The 15504-nt window shown below is 36.7% G+C and overlaps 1 protein-coding gene across 3 annotated transcripts in view; it reads left to right on the top strand.

Moving 5' to 3' along the window:
- The window catches only part of LOC138712194 (SET domain-containing protein SmydA-8-like), a 39582-nt gene that overhangs the window by 9009 nt on the left and 15069 nt on the right, over positions 1-15504 (top strand). The window lies entirely within an intron of this gene.

Below are 15504 nucleotides of genomic sequence, written 5' to 3'. Positions count from 1 at the left end.
CTTCAAGACAATAAATGCAGTAATTTTTTAGAAATGATTTTTTGAGTTTATCTTTCATAATGTGTAAACTTCGAGACAATAAATGCAGTAGTTTCTGAGATACGAACTTTTAGTTTGTCTTTCTAAACGTGCAAACTTCAAGAGAATAAATGCAGTAGTTTCTGTGATACGATTTTTTTAGTTCTCTTTCGAAACCTGTAGTAAACATCGAGACAAAAAATGCAGCAGTTTATGAGATACGATTTTTTTTAGTTTTTCCTTCTAAACGTGTAAGATTTGAGACATAAATGCAATGGTTTCTGGGATATGATTTTTCTAGTTTCTCTTTCTAAACGTGTAAACGTCAAGACAATAAGCGCAATAGTTTCTGGGATATGATTTTTTCTTTGTAAGAAGGTTTTTTCCGGACATTGTGTATTCGAAAGTATTTCGCAAGATTTTTCTTCTGAATGCTGTTCATTTCCTAGAAGAGAGTATACTAATGAAAGAAGATAAAAAGACGTGTATACACGAATCTTTTTAAATTTTTATACTTGAAGAAACTCCCATTTTTATGAACAAATGTTTATTATTATTATTATTATTATTATTATTATTATTATTATTATTATTATTATTATTATTATTATTACGCGTAAAAACTTACTTTTAATAAAGTTAGAGTACTTTGAAATCTTTCTTGACTTTTGAATGAGCCCGAACGACATCTTGATCGCAGTGTCACGAATTCTTTCATTCTTTAACGAACAATCTACTCTATTAACTCCGTCAACTTTTGATGTTGTAATTACGTTCCGTACATAATCCCCCTTCCACTCCTATGCTAATAAGTATCTATACATCTATCCTATGGGCAGTGGCGTGCCTTTGCATCTCCGAAATGTTAGCATACAACGCAAACGAGTTCTAATTTGTGATGACGGGGCAGCTGCTACTCTAGCATGAACACCACTGAAGACTGGAATATACAATACAGGCGAGTTAAACCGGAAGTGCACGGTAGGGTGGGATAGAAGACGTAGTTTCGTGGTGGTGAGTACGGCTAAAGAACGAGACGGCAATAACAGAATCCAGTGTACCTGTGCGGTGACCCTGAATAGCGCTAACCACACATCAGGAAAGCTCACTATGTGAGAGACTCAAGAAAGGCTATAATATTTCTGATGATCATGTAACTCCTCAGGAAAAAAATGAAGTAGTGAGCTCCCGATATTGGGGACCGAATGAAGTGAACGATCATCTATAGTCCTATAAACTTCTGCTGTGGTTGAGTGGTCAGACCTTCAGCCTGTCACGTAGGCAGTCCGAATTCAAGTTCCAGTGAGTCCTGGGTTTTTTATTGAAAAATACGTAGTGACACTTGTGGCGGACAAGATCGCAGTTGAGGTATTCATCGTGGTTCTTCCGTTTCCCCACATTAGACATCTACGCCTACATCATTCCATAGAAATTTCATAGCATTGCCCGAACGCTAACTCGAGGGTTCAGAATGACAAGGTTCTATCTAGTGTTTAGTAAATTTTACTGGAGATCATTTTAAAAGTCTGGTTGTTAATAAAATCAGTCGAGATAAGAACCTTTTCAAACCAACTTTATCTCGAACAATAATTGAGATATCAACATATACAGGGACATCATTTTATTTTTACTTCAATTTTTATTGTACCTGAGTTTTTGAATGTACTTCACTCCCACCCTTTCTACTAAGGAAGTTCCAACTCCACACAGAACCAAGACCGCAGATAGTAAGCAGTACTGAGTTACTGAGTATAGTACGTTCCAGAAATATGTTCGCGTTTTCCAGTGACGAAAGAGCTTTCAATATTGAATCATATTTTCGCACAGGTACTGTCCGTTTGCCTACGTCGCATCCCGATTTCCCCCACCTGCTTCTGCTCGCCCCTCTGTAAAAGCTGGGCTGTCTTAGCTCTTTTCTGAAAACATTAATTTCTCTTAGGAATTGGACGTTTACGTAATATTATACAGCTGTTTAATTTAACTTAAATAAAAGGGCCTCGTTAAGTAATTAACTGTCACGTGATTTCCTCCCTTTCTACAATCCTGCGGCATAACCACTTGGACGGACAGTAGATAGCATGTCTGAGTAATTTTATATTTTCGGGTCGGGCAGAAGTGAAGATTGAATTCACAGTACGTAGAGTAGGTACAGAATTATTTCAACATGAGTTACTAGTACGAAGGACGAAACTGGCAATTGGAATTAGATGCAATAGTCCATAGTGCGATAATATGCACAAAAGAACTGAAGCCTGTATCGAAATGAACGGCCACCGTTTTCAAAATTGTGTTTAAATATTCATATTATGATTATTTTTCAATTTAACTTCTTTCTCTATATTGTACGCTAATGTGCTGTAGACAGTATAATATACACTGCATAATGAATACGTTCGCATGGATAACTCACTTCGTGAGTAAAAACACTTATTCTTAATACAGTACTGTACTTTGATTAAAGAAAAGCCTAACGAAAATTATCAAACTCAAAATCCTAGTTTACGTAAATGGATGAACTACTTTTCTTCCATCCTATACCTAGTAGAGTGATTTGTGTTTTACGCCAGTATCATCGAGCTCCAGTCTTGGAGGGGGGAGCAAGCGGTGTTTCCGGTTCTCTAAAGGTATAGACAGGTTAATATTAAAAATGTTAGTAAAAATAAAATGATGTCCCTGTAATTTATATGGTAGATAGGTGTGAAGTACGAGAATTCAATGCAACAAAAATTATCAATTTTAACAAAAATATCAGGTAGAACCTTATCATTCTGAGCCCGCGATGGCGACGCACGGAGGACGGCTGGCCTATTGACGAATGGAGATGATTGCTCGAAACCTGGGTACGCAGCGAACCTTAGCATAGTCAGCCGACATGGTTTTGAGAATGTGCCTAGCTTAAGGGTCAGGGCAACATCTTGAAAGATCCCAGTGCTGAGCCGTAGTTCCTCCTCCCGAAATTGAATTCCACTCTACGACAAATATAAACTGAAAAAAATTGTATCTATATAGGAGTGACGAAACTAAAACACAAGATAGTAATATTATTCTCAGCCATCTTGTTAGTTCAGTTTTCAGAGTGCTGGCTTACAAGGAGCGCGAACTCGAATTACTATCTCGGATATAGCGGCTTAGTATTTTTGGTGAACAAAAGCCAAGATTGTGAGAGTTTTCTCGCTATCCTCCAGTTTTTACCTCGTTATTCCACCAACACTCTCCACATTATCCCTATTATTATTATATCTGTCTCAAAAAATAGGGAACCACTTGTGTTTGTGCGACGCCGAATCAATCGTCCTCCATAGTGGGTGTCCTTCGCGGTTTATTCAAAAATTGGTAGATGACAGTGGTGATAGATTCTAGGCGACTCACATCAGAAGCAAAGGAACTCTCTCGATCTCACAATCAACATGACATCACATTTAGATCTGTAAGGTACGGCAGACTGGTATGGTATATAAGTTTGATGGCTGTAGAAGAATGTGTGGTGAGAAAGATGGAGGACTCAGCTTAACCGAGCAGCACAAATTGTAAGCAACTCCTTCCATCACGAATTCACAAAAAAACCTGTTTCGGCTCAAGTGTTAGGGATGCTCCATATTCTGCCAGATAATCACATCTACAGAGTGAGTCAAAAGGTTGTGCTAAACTTACAGAGCGTATAGAGTAGTTCATATAAAACATTTATCGGATAGGAATCTATTGTCTAGGAAGTAATCCAAACTCAGTACAAGGCTATGAATGTCAAGAAGTACATGAAGTACAGCATACCAATGAAGTAATAATAATATTGTACTGAACGAAGTAGGTATACAGATTATACATCAACGTAACAATGTTGAATAGTACATTACATTAACAGCAAAATGTTTTTGAAATGATGGTGAACATTTTCAATACAAGCATTGCATCGCCTGATTTCTCCACAACAAATAATTCTAACGTGACCTGGCTGGCAATCAAACCCGGGTCGCCTGAACGAAATACTAGCGCGCTAGGACTTGAGCCACAGACGCGACTAGATAAAATATAATTATTTTGGGTTAATACCATTTGTTTCAAAAACACAATATTGGTATAGGCTCGAATTCTAAGCAAATATTTACATTATATTGACGGTACCAAGTTTGGAGTACTAATGGGTATATGGAAATCTTAAGTTGTGACTATAATGGTAACTCCTACACTCTATGTGCACACACAAGCAAATATTTTAAGGGTTTCTTTAAGTTTTAGTCAACGAACTATTAGATAAAGTTAATCCCATGACAAGCCAAATCGGCCCAGAGGGTGGCGAGAGGTTAAGGCTCCCACCTTTATAGACAATCGGCATTTAATGGCAGTAGGGGGTGTCAGTCCTACGTGCCCTCCGCCTTTACGCCAAAGGAAATGCCCCTGGGACTCATTTTTGTTAGACGCTGAGTAGATTCCAGGGCTATAGTGAGGTTGGAAGGATTAGATCAATGGAAAAATCCATGACACCATCGGGAATCGAACCCGCAACTTTTCGGCTTGCAGCGCTACGCCTTAATCACGACGCTACCGCACGCCCCAATCATCTATTAAAATTATAAAATCTTTTGAGAGTGTGCTTTAAATGATAAGCAAGATACATTCGTCTAGGAAAACCCATGTAAGACTCACGCTGATATTTTATATATAGGGTGATTCACTAGGATTTACCGTCCTTCACGAAGCGTATTTCTGAAGACATTTTGAGCAAAAAAGCCATATAAACATAGTTCCTATTTTCAATATTTTCAGAGTTACACTAATTTAAAGTTGTTTGTAAAATACGTTGTTTCTTTAGTTTGAAGGTAAAAGAATAATACAAATAGAGAATGAATCATTCAGAAGTATCATTTCTTTAATTGGCAAGTATTATGAACCGAAAAATGTGCTGTGAACTCCTTAGTTGCTTCGTACAGACATCCTTTTCTATTTTTAACTAGAAAATTTCATTATTCTTACGCACTTATCACAACAATTATTACAATTCACACCACTTCCACCGACTTAATTATTTGCAGTTCAATTTTGCATCCTAATTTACAGTCTTGGTGAGTTTACAACACATTTTAAAAAATGTCGCCGTCCGCTTGAGTACACTTGTCCGCACACTTGTGAACTGCACTCGTCGCTCTACGTAACTGCATACGGCTATATCTTTGATTTCTGTAGCGCTCGCGTTGGCTGCTGACTGCACGCTGACCAAGATCACGCGTTCACAGCAATGCGTTCCAATAACGATACGTAACTCTGTAAATATTGAGAATAGGACCCATGTTTATATGACATTTTTTGCTCAGAATGTCTTCGGAAATAAGCTCCGTAAAGGACCGTAAATCCTCGTGAATCACTCTGTATATATATATATATATATATATATATATATATATATATAATACATAGGGTGTCCCAAAAGTCTCTATACACAGGAAATGTTAGTTGAAAATAGAAAAGTCACATAATGTGGCAGCCTTCGAGATTCAGGCATAGGTAAATGTGATCTAACCAGTTCCCACATATATTCTACAACATGTTCAGCATCACACGATGACAGATAATATCGATGATACAGGCCTGCAAATGATGTAAGTCCCTGATTTTCTTCTGGTAGACCTGCGATTTGAAGTAACCTTAGAGGTAATAATCAAGAGGTGTGAGGTCTGGGGAGTGGGTTAGCCACATTCAGCACATTATGTGGTATTTCTATTTGAAACTGACATTCCGCATGTTGGAGACGTTTGGGACAATCTGTATATATAAACAACTCTGCGCTGTATGAGGAATACACCGACACGTAGAATAAATACGCCACCCAGTTTCGGGAATGAAACTACTTACAGTTATGTTGGCTTGAATAGTTTATTTTTGTTTCGGTTTACAAATGGACAGTAGGCCTGTGGGTCTATGATAAGAGAAGTAACTAATGAAAGGCATGCAATATGCAATATATTTTACCTTCATATGCAGCGACATTCCGAAATTAGTCCCAGCTCACAACAAATATTTCACTATGGTTCACTGAAAGTGTATCGTACGTACCTATTATCGCTTTAATATTGCAAACTCGAGATTACAAATCACACGAGTGTTCACGCAGGTCTGTAGCTGCTCTTGTGTCGCCGAGTTATTACCACAGTCCAGTACAGGCCTGCACAAACAGCACTCAACGAGCGCGCGCGCTCCTTCAGAGCGGGAGAGCGGTGTTTACCGTTCGCCGAAACGGAGAGGAAGATACGTCAGAATGACATACACTTGCTATAGGTAGAGGAGAGGGAAACGACCACTCAGCTATCTAGTGGAGTGCAGTGTGTAGGCCTATTCTCAGTAACTGTTTCACGTTGCTTACCTACTGCTACAGTACAGTATGGAGGAATCTAAAAGACGGAACATAACATTTAACATTTAACGATTTACAGCTCAAACGTATTGATCTTCAATGTGACCTAAGGGCTAAAGATCGTTTAAATAATACTACTAGCCTGGTTGAGTTTTACAAGACTAAACATTAGCAATAATATCCACTACACAAGCTGGCTGTGAAAATGATTGCTATGTTTGGCTCAACATTTGTATTTGTGAGCAACTGTTTTCTATAATCAACTTTAATAAAGGCAGACATTGAACATCTGTAACTGATGTGTCATTACGATCAGTAGGCTACTGTTTCTTTCAGCTGCCAACAGCATAAAACCTCCTTTTGATGTACTGATAAATAAAAATACAACAAAATGATATGGTACATGTAAGTAGCTATAGAATTTATATTACTTCTGTAAAATAAATATTTCTTTATTAATTAATAATAGTCCAAGACAGTTTTGCAAACACTGAACGGGAATTCATTTCATAAGTACTCGTAATAGTACTTCCTTTTGTGTTTATTTTGTACGAGATCACCCCTTCTTCCAGTCCACCCTTATACAGAGCGCAGCTAATATCCGCATTCCGCTCATGAGCTGTAAGCCGGCTCGGAGAGCGCAAACCTTGTGCAGGCCTGATCTAGTATATACAATCACGAAGCTTGAGTTTATGAGGGTACTAGAAATAATAGACTGTGCAGGTACTATTTCGCATTGTCTGTAATGAGACGATAGTAGCGATCCTAGTAGTTAGCAAGTATCTATGGATGCATATTTACTACGTATTGAGCTTCGTGACTGTATAATATACAGTCTAGTATATATAGTGTATATACTAATTTCGAGGCTATCATGCTCGTAGTGAGGGGAGGTAGTGTCATTGGCCATACTTACACAAGCTACATTAGTTTATGGCCTAATAAAATTACTAATAACATAGACATTCGACTGTGGCCCATAGTCTTCTTACAATAAGCATTTGAAATGTATTTTTTTTTTTGTTTCATTACGAGTCCCTTATCGAATGCCCATACTCGGTGCGGAAAAGACTCATTCTACGTCAAAACTCTTCAGATTTTGTGGATATACTAAAAGTATTGCGTTTAATGGAACTGAACAGCTGGTTTATAATTAAAAACAATACATCATAATCCAAAATATGTTATCAAAATATAATATGAAGTATTTGTATTGTTTGTTTGTATTGAGTTACAATGGCTTGTCATAGTTATCTTTCCTGTTACAATGACTCAGTAACATGTGGCGCAGATCAACGAAATCGCTCTATTTGACATGTCAACGCCCACTGAACACACACATATACATACATAAAGATAATATTATTATTTAAAACCTGTAAAATTGCTGGCAGCATACTTACTTATCCAAACATTTCAACTTGTTTGTGTATAACGAGCAGTTCTACAGGGTGTTTCCGAGGTGGTGTTACAAACTTTCAGGGACGATGGCGAAGGGCACATGTATCAATTTGGGATAAGGAACCATGGTCCGGAAATGAATGAGTCGAAAGTTATAAGCAAAAATAGTTGTGTGGAAATGAAATTGTAATTTGGCACCACGTGTCTTCCTTCTCTTAACTTTTTGAACAGTCGTGGAAAAATGGTATGAGCCGGATGTCTCCTACGTGGGTACTTGCCCCGATATAATCTGTGAGCTTGTCTACTGTTCCCATTGGCTCATCCGTATTCGAAAATCATGTCTGCTTATTCCGCTCTCGTGTACTCCTCCATTTCACTAGGACTGATCGACTGGACACTGCAACTTGTACACATACCTTGCTGTCTACAGATGTGCATATCAAGACCCACCATGTCCGTTACACATTACGCTATCTGCATTGCTTTAGTGTAGTTTCCTGTCCCCATCCCCCAGACAGCGCATTGAATGGAAAACTGTAAGTAGACAACGTAAACAACGTCAGATGAATACAGTATGTGTAAGATGTACAGATAAATACACCTAAATAAGTTGTACAGAGGAATAAAATTATTTCATTTTCACAGAACTATTTTTGCTTATAACTTTCGACTCAGTCATTTTCGGACCAGGGTTCCTGATCTCAAATTGATACATGTGCCCTTCGCCATCATCCCTGAAAGTTTCTAACACCACTTCGGAAACACCCCATATAATGATCTGACCACATCTCATCAAGCGAACTGGAGTTCGATCGTCACCAGTTTCTGAGATATCTATGGGACTCAAACGTTATCTCGTGGTAACGCGAGAAATTTGTGTTCCGAGATCGTACTCGTCTTGGGTTCGAATCCCGCATGGTCTGATTACCGGGTTGAGCTTTTCCGAAGCTTTCACCAACTGTAAAACAAAGATTGGAAAAAGCCTTGAAAAATAAAGTAGCAGGGGATTCACAGCATTCCTGTAATTGCGTGAAACGTTTACATTCTCGATTGGGTGTTATTGTGATTATTAGATTTTTAACGAATTGGTACTTTTGGGCAATGAAAAAATTAATTCTGGTTGATGCATCCAATACCAATGTAGTCAGCTCGTAGCTGTGGCTGTACTCCTATTAGTTCTATATCCACGCATTATAATAATTGTTGCTAAATTATATATTATATCATGTGTTTTTCTGTGCATAGGGTAGGCCTATAGATATTTAACATTTCCATTAGAATAAAATTTCTACCTCGGGACTAGGAGAGATAGCGGTGCACAACTTCTAATCATTAGATTGTGCACTAATATGCTTGGATTAAATCCCAAATCTCTCCGCAGTGCATATGAAGAGAAGGCATATGTCACTATTGATAGTGATTCGTCCGTCGGATAGGGACGTTAAGTCTGGCGGCCCCCTTGGTGCTATTCGACAGGAGTAGGCTACGTGTCGGCACCGGATTTCCCCTTCTCCCTTCCTCATCTTCATCATCATCACTCATTCCTGACACTACACTTACACGAACACTTACACATACACTCACCCTAGCATAACATAACCCTTCATACGATACACATCGTGCACAGCGTGATCCGCCGAAGTGGTGTACAACTAGAAAATGGGTCACAGTTCTGCCATCTATCCGCAGCATGCGGAACCCCAATCACGCAAGTGAAGTGGGTGGGCATTGGATACACACACATTTCCATAAGAAACCTACATATAAAAACAAAGAAGAAATAACTTAATCATTGGGCTATGTTTAGAAACTGGCAGGCTTTGGACAATTCTCTGGTTCCCAGGCAAAAGTTAATACGTATGTCAATTTTTGGCAAAAAAAATATTTTTTACGTTATGTTACGCATCCTGATGGTAATTTTTTGTTAAAAAAGATGACTGGATATTTGTATTATTTTTTTATTTAATTTAATTTAATTTTAAGATGTGAATATAACAAGCCAACCAACTACAATGTTCACTTAAAATTAAAATATTAGTTATTAAATACAAAAATTACATAACGGGAAGCTACCGCATTTACCTTTCTCAAGAAAAACTGCAAACATAAGAGGAAGGCAGTAAATAGGAAAGATTGCAGAAAGCTGGGTTTGCAGTGAAAGATCTACCCTTGGGCAGAACACTATGAATGAATGAATTACTGAAATATATTAAACAATATTCAATATCTATGCAAGGCAAGCACACGCTCTCAGAGACGCTCTGGAGCTATATAGAACAATATCTTCAGACGCGCAATATATGTAAAAATATTAATCTAAAAAGCACATTCAAATTTCTCCCTACGACCGCTTTTGTTAAAATTATGTAAGTTATAGTGACAAAATAAATTTAAATCTTAAAACATTTTGAACTGAATAAACAATTCAGGCGCCATAGACAATTCTTCAATCGTCATAACTACCTGGCGTCCGGAATTTGTCTACTCCTCATTTTTGCAATAAGCAAAACGGACCTACATACTTTAGATCTAATTAAAGATAGGAATTAACAAACGAAAAAAGTCTGAATGTCAGCACAAACTTGAAACAAAACAATTTATGAGTGTGTATTTTACGAGTCTCCACCCTTTACAATGAACGTCTGTACACATTTTAAGCGTTTCAAATGAACTATTTTTCCATCTTCTAATGACGTTTCCGCTACCAAATTCTTCTATTGTAGCACTCATTTCCAACCGACTAGCTTTGTTTTGTTTTGATATGTTCACTGAACAGCAGACTTGAACTAAGTAACGTTGTATGCCGGTGATCTATACTCCGTACATACCTACTCTGTTGCGGGTTGCTTGGAGGCTCTTGGTAACCAAACGCAAGACTCTAGTTATCACTTTTCATAAAAGTTCTATTACCCTTTCCTTACACTTTTTAACTTATCGTTGTTCAACAGTTCAGCAAATCGTTCTCTGTGAGGTCCGTTGTATGTAGTATGACCACAGTCTAGTATATACAGTCACGAATCTTGAGTTTATGAGGGTACTAGGAACAATAGACTGTGCAGGTACTATTTCGCATTGTCTGAAATGAGGCGATAGTAACGATCCAAGTGGTTAGCAACTATCTATGGATGCATATTTACTACGTATTGAGCTTCGTGACTGTATATACTAGACTGTGGTATGACATTGTATCCGTTACTGAGCAGTTGGCGCAGAGCTGGATTCTACACATTTCCGTGCCTCACACTTTCTCTCGCATGACCCTTCGGCATAGACATATTTACGTAAAAAAATTCGACCAAGCAGACGCTAACTCTGTGCAGCCCACATCTTTGGAGCATAGCTGTTTCTGTGGTCTGCTGCCAAGACATACGCGGCCAGGTGCGATTGTCATTGTGTGAAACTGCATTTCGTCTGCTGGCAACAAATGCTGTATCTGTTTAAAACCGTGTCACAGAAGTGAATATGAAGCATGAAGTCCAGGTCTAGACTCTCAGATGGTTACTGAACTTTGATTATTTAGGAAAGTATATGAAATGCGGCATTATATAAATTTATTTCTACATGATAAACGTAAAAAACACAGTCAAGTTTCTTAAGTGGTCTACTGGCAAATTCGTGCACAAGCTTTTCGCAGTTAATTCTTTGTCAAAAACATGTGTAGAAATTCTTATGTGACTTACATCCGTAACACGTGAAATAGATTCATTTCAGTGTATCAAAAAACTCATAGAAAATTTATCTACATATCTTACGATAAGACAAATGCTGAGTTTATTTTCGTGGACACGCAATTAAGTTTGCACAATTTTAAACAAAAGCCTATTAAATATTAACCGGAAGAGTTTGAAAACAATATTACGAGAGTCACAGATGTACACTGAATCCGATTTTAGACCGTCACGTTCAACCTTCATACTTATGATATTCGCAATAAAAATAGTTTCATTATTCCGGCACACCACCTTACAAATATTAGCACAACTTGTATGCTTTTTGGTATTAAAATTTACAATAGTTTGTCTGAGGATATTAAATATACAAATAATACTCTTAAATTCATGAAATATATAAAAAACAAATTGATACAACTGTGTCCCTACAGCCAAGAAGACGCACGTGTGGGCCTTTGAACTCTTATCTAATTTATACATATTTGACAATGTCTATCCATATTTATGCCTCTGACAATAAAGTTTATCTGTCTGTCTGTAATATCAGTGTGTGTATCGAATAATAGCCTATATTATATAGTCCAGATTTGAGAAGCTACATTTTCAAAAACAGCCAAATTTATAGCATTATTTTTGTAACTACTGAAATGTTTTTATTTTTACATGCAAAGTTGTTCATATTTATGTTTCTAAACATAACATAAAATGTATGTTATGTAATAAAACGATTTTTTTTTTCTTTTATAAATCCTTTCGCGACCTCCTTAGCTCTTTACACGACTTTCGGGAGTCGCGACCCACACTTTGAGAACCACTGTTCTAGATAACGTGGTGCACACATAGTCAATGCTACATTCCCAATTGAGTTTACTGTCCAAAAAACTTAAACAAGAAACTTAACATAAATGTCTGTTTAGTAAAAACAATAGATAGTGTTATTTTCAATTAATTGCAGTTCTTTAGGTGGAAAACCAATTTTTTTGTCTGCACAAGTGAAAATTTTTCATTGCTTATAAGCTTGCTCAAAGTACTTTGACTTTGTTGTGGGTCTTGCACTACAACGTGCTCCCACCTGAGACAACGCAAGCCAAAACATTGACAACTGGAAAACACCTTATAGACAAAACCAAATCGATTCAATAGAAAAGATCCAACGCAAGGCAGCAAAATATGTCAAAATGGGGAAGGGACATGGTGAGGAGATAGTAAAAGACTTAGGGCAGGAACTTCTCAAATCAAGGCGACGAAAAACCAGACTCACCGCATTGTTTAAAGCACAAATGGGACACAAACCATGGACCGATATCAATGCTAGATTAGCAACACCATCATACTTAGGAAGGGCTGATCATATTAGGAAGTTTAAATGTAGAAAACAAAGAACGGACGTGGCAAAATTTTCCTTTGTTAACCGCACAATAGTAGACTGGAACAGCTTACCTGCGGCAATCTTTCAGGGTGGTCCTCTTAAAATCAATACATTTAAGGAAAGGTTGAGAAGATTAGAATGAAAGTGTAATTGGAGGTGCAGTGTAATTATTTAAGTTGTGTCATGTAATTGGTTGATATATAAATAATTAAGTTGATATGTAATTAATTAAGATGATATGTAATTTAGTTGATATGTATATAAATTAAGGTGATATTTAATTAATTAAGATGATATGTAATTAAGTTGGTATGTAATTAATTAAGGTGATAGTTGGGTGAAATAGAAGTACTTATAAGTTAGATTTACTTTGCTTATCGTAGGCGTTATTATAGAATAGTTTTTATTTATAGTCCTAGGTTTATTGCATCTACTATTTATATATTTACGTTTATTTTATTTTATTTCATGTAATTGTAATTATTGTATATTATATATCACTGCCATCGGGTGTATACCCAATTGTAGTGTTAATACATACATACATACATACATACATACATACATACATACATACATATATACATACATACATACATACATACATACATACATACATACATACATACATACATACATACATACATACATACATACATACATACATACATACATACATACATACATACATACATATCACTTTTAAATGCCGATTTTCATTAATATATATTTAAAATGATTACAATAAACGATTTAAATGATGTCCTAGACCAGAGGTTCTCAACCTTTTTCAATGATGTACCACTACTTTTAATTCAGTACATTAGCTGTACCACTGTCCAAATTTATAATGGCAAATCGTCAAGTATCGCTCTCAAGGACACAATAAACGTTCATATGTTCCAGTATCAATAATTGATTGCTTTATTTAGGCGTCTTCAATTAGAAAAGTTACTGTTTTAATGTATATAATGGAGTAATCCACAAAATATACAGAAAACCAGAAAACAGTTATATATTATGATTCGGATAAAGTAGTTCTATCAGGATATGCATCCTTGGTCCATGCACTTTGTTTACAAACATTAACTAGCTGTCGCGTATCTCCCAGCCAGTTCACTGATGTTTTAGCTAGAGGATGGGAAGCTCTCTTCCCAGCAGGTGGAGGTTTAGCTAGTGAAAGGGGGTAATGTTTACTGAAGCGAGTCAAGGCCCTATCCTACACAGCTATACAGACTATCCTGATACAGCCACTTTATCCGAACGTTACTTATGATAATTAAGGGGATGCGCTACTGAATTTTCTAATTTCTACATTTTAAGAGATAATGTATTGAAATTTTAACAGCATATTATGATCATGATTATGAATTAATCAGGAAAATTTCGATGATCTAAGTCAAGAAATAACTCTTTTAAAAATAGAATTTGAAAATAACACGTTTATTATTGGAAACCATTTTTTTTTTAATCTAAAACAAGAGTTTTCTATGTTTTTTATAGTGCATATATTATAGCTGAAACACAGGTTGTGGTAACGGAGCATTGGAATTTAGCATATGAAGAGTAAAATAAAAAAAAACATGATATTTCTTCAAAAACTGTCATTTTTCAGTAGCGCATCCCCTTAATATTTGCATTTATATATTTGATGGGGAGGTTTGAGGCAGTGAAGATAGCTCTAAGCCAGGCCTGCACAAACGGCGCTCATTGAGCGCTCCCGCTCTAACAGCTCACCGGAAAGGTACGTCGGAATGACGTATATGTCATTCGTATGACGCGTAATCTGCTATAGGTAGAGGATAGTCCACGCAGCCATCTGGTGTAGTGTGTATTATCAGTAGCTATTTCACTTTGCCTATTTACGGCTACATAATGGAGAAATCTAAAAGACGGAAAAGTGATCATCAGGCAAATTCTTTCAATATTGCATGGGAAAATGCTTATTTTTTCACAGCAGGTGAAGTCAATACTTATCTGCCACAAACGTTTGAAAGAAAGAGGAAAACATAATATAATACGTCATTACTAGTCCACACACAGAGATACGATGGTTTTGTTGATGAAGATCGCAGTAAAAAAATTCAGGAGTTGAACGTTGCATTATTACATGGAGTAGGCTACGTTATAATTTATTAATCTTCAACAATTTAAATATATCTCTTCAGGGAAAAGGCAAGTTCATTGTTGATATTTTGAATAAATTACGGGATATCAGTCGTAAACTTACACTTTTCGTAAGTCGGTTTCGGGAAGGTAATATGGCTCACTTTCCAACGATAGAAACTGTTCGTGATGAAGCATGTTACACGATTATGTGCAAATATTAATTGAAATTCAAAATTAATTTAACTCTATGTTCCAAGATCTTGTCTTAATTGGAAAGAAGTTTAAAGTTATCATAATTCCTTCAATTCCAGTTGAAACAGCGTCATACGATTTACAGCTTGAACTTACTGATTTTCAATGTGGCCTAAGGGCTAAAGACCGTTTGAATAATACTACTAGTCTGGTTGAGTTTTACAAGACTAAACCTCAGCAATAATATCCACGACTACAGAAGCTAGCTGTGAAAATGATTGCTATGTTTGGCTCAATATTTATATTTGTGAGCAACTGTTTTCTATAATCAACTTTAATAAAGGTAAGCATCGAACATCTGTAACTGATGTTTCATTACGATCAGCACTGTTCCTTTCAGC

The sequence above is a fragment of the Periplaneta americana genome, chromosome 13 (genome assembly GCF_040183065.1).
Source record: "Periplaneta americana isolate PAMFEO1 chromosome 13, P.americana_PAMFEO1_priV1, whole genome shotgun sequence".
Classification (NCBI taxonomy): domain Eukaryota; kingdom Metazoa; phylum Arthropoda; class Insecta; order Blattodea; family Blattidae; genus Periplaneta; species Periplaneta americana.
Note: the sequence above shows the minus strand (reverse complement) of the source record. Positions and strands in the feature narration are given on the sequence as shown.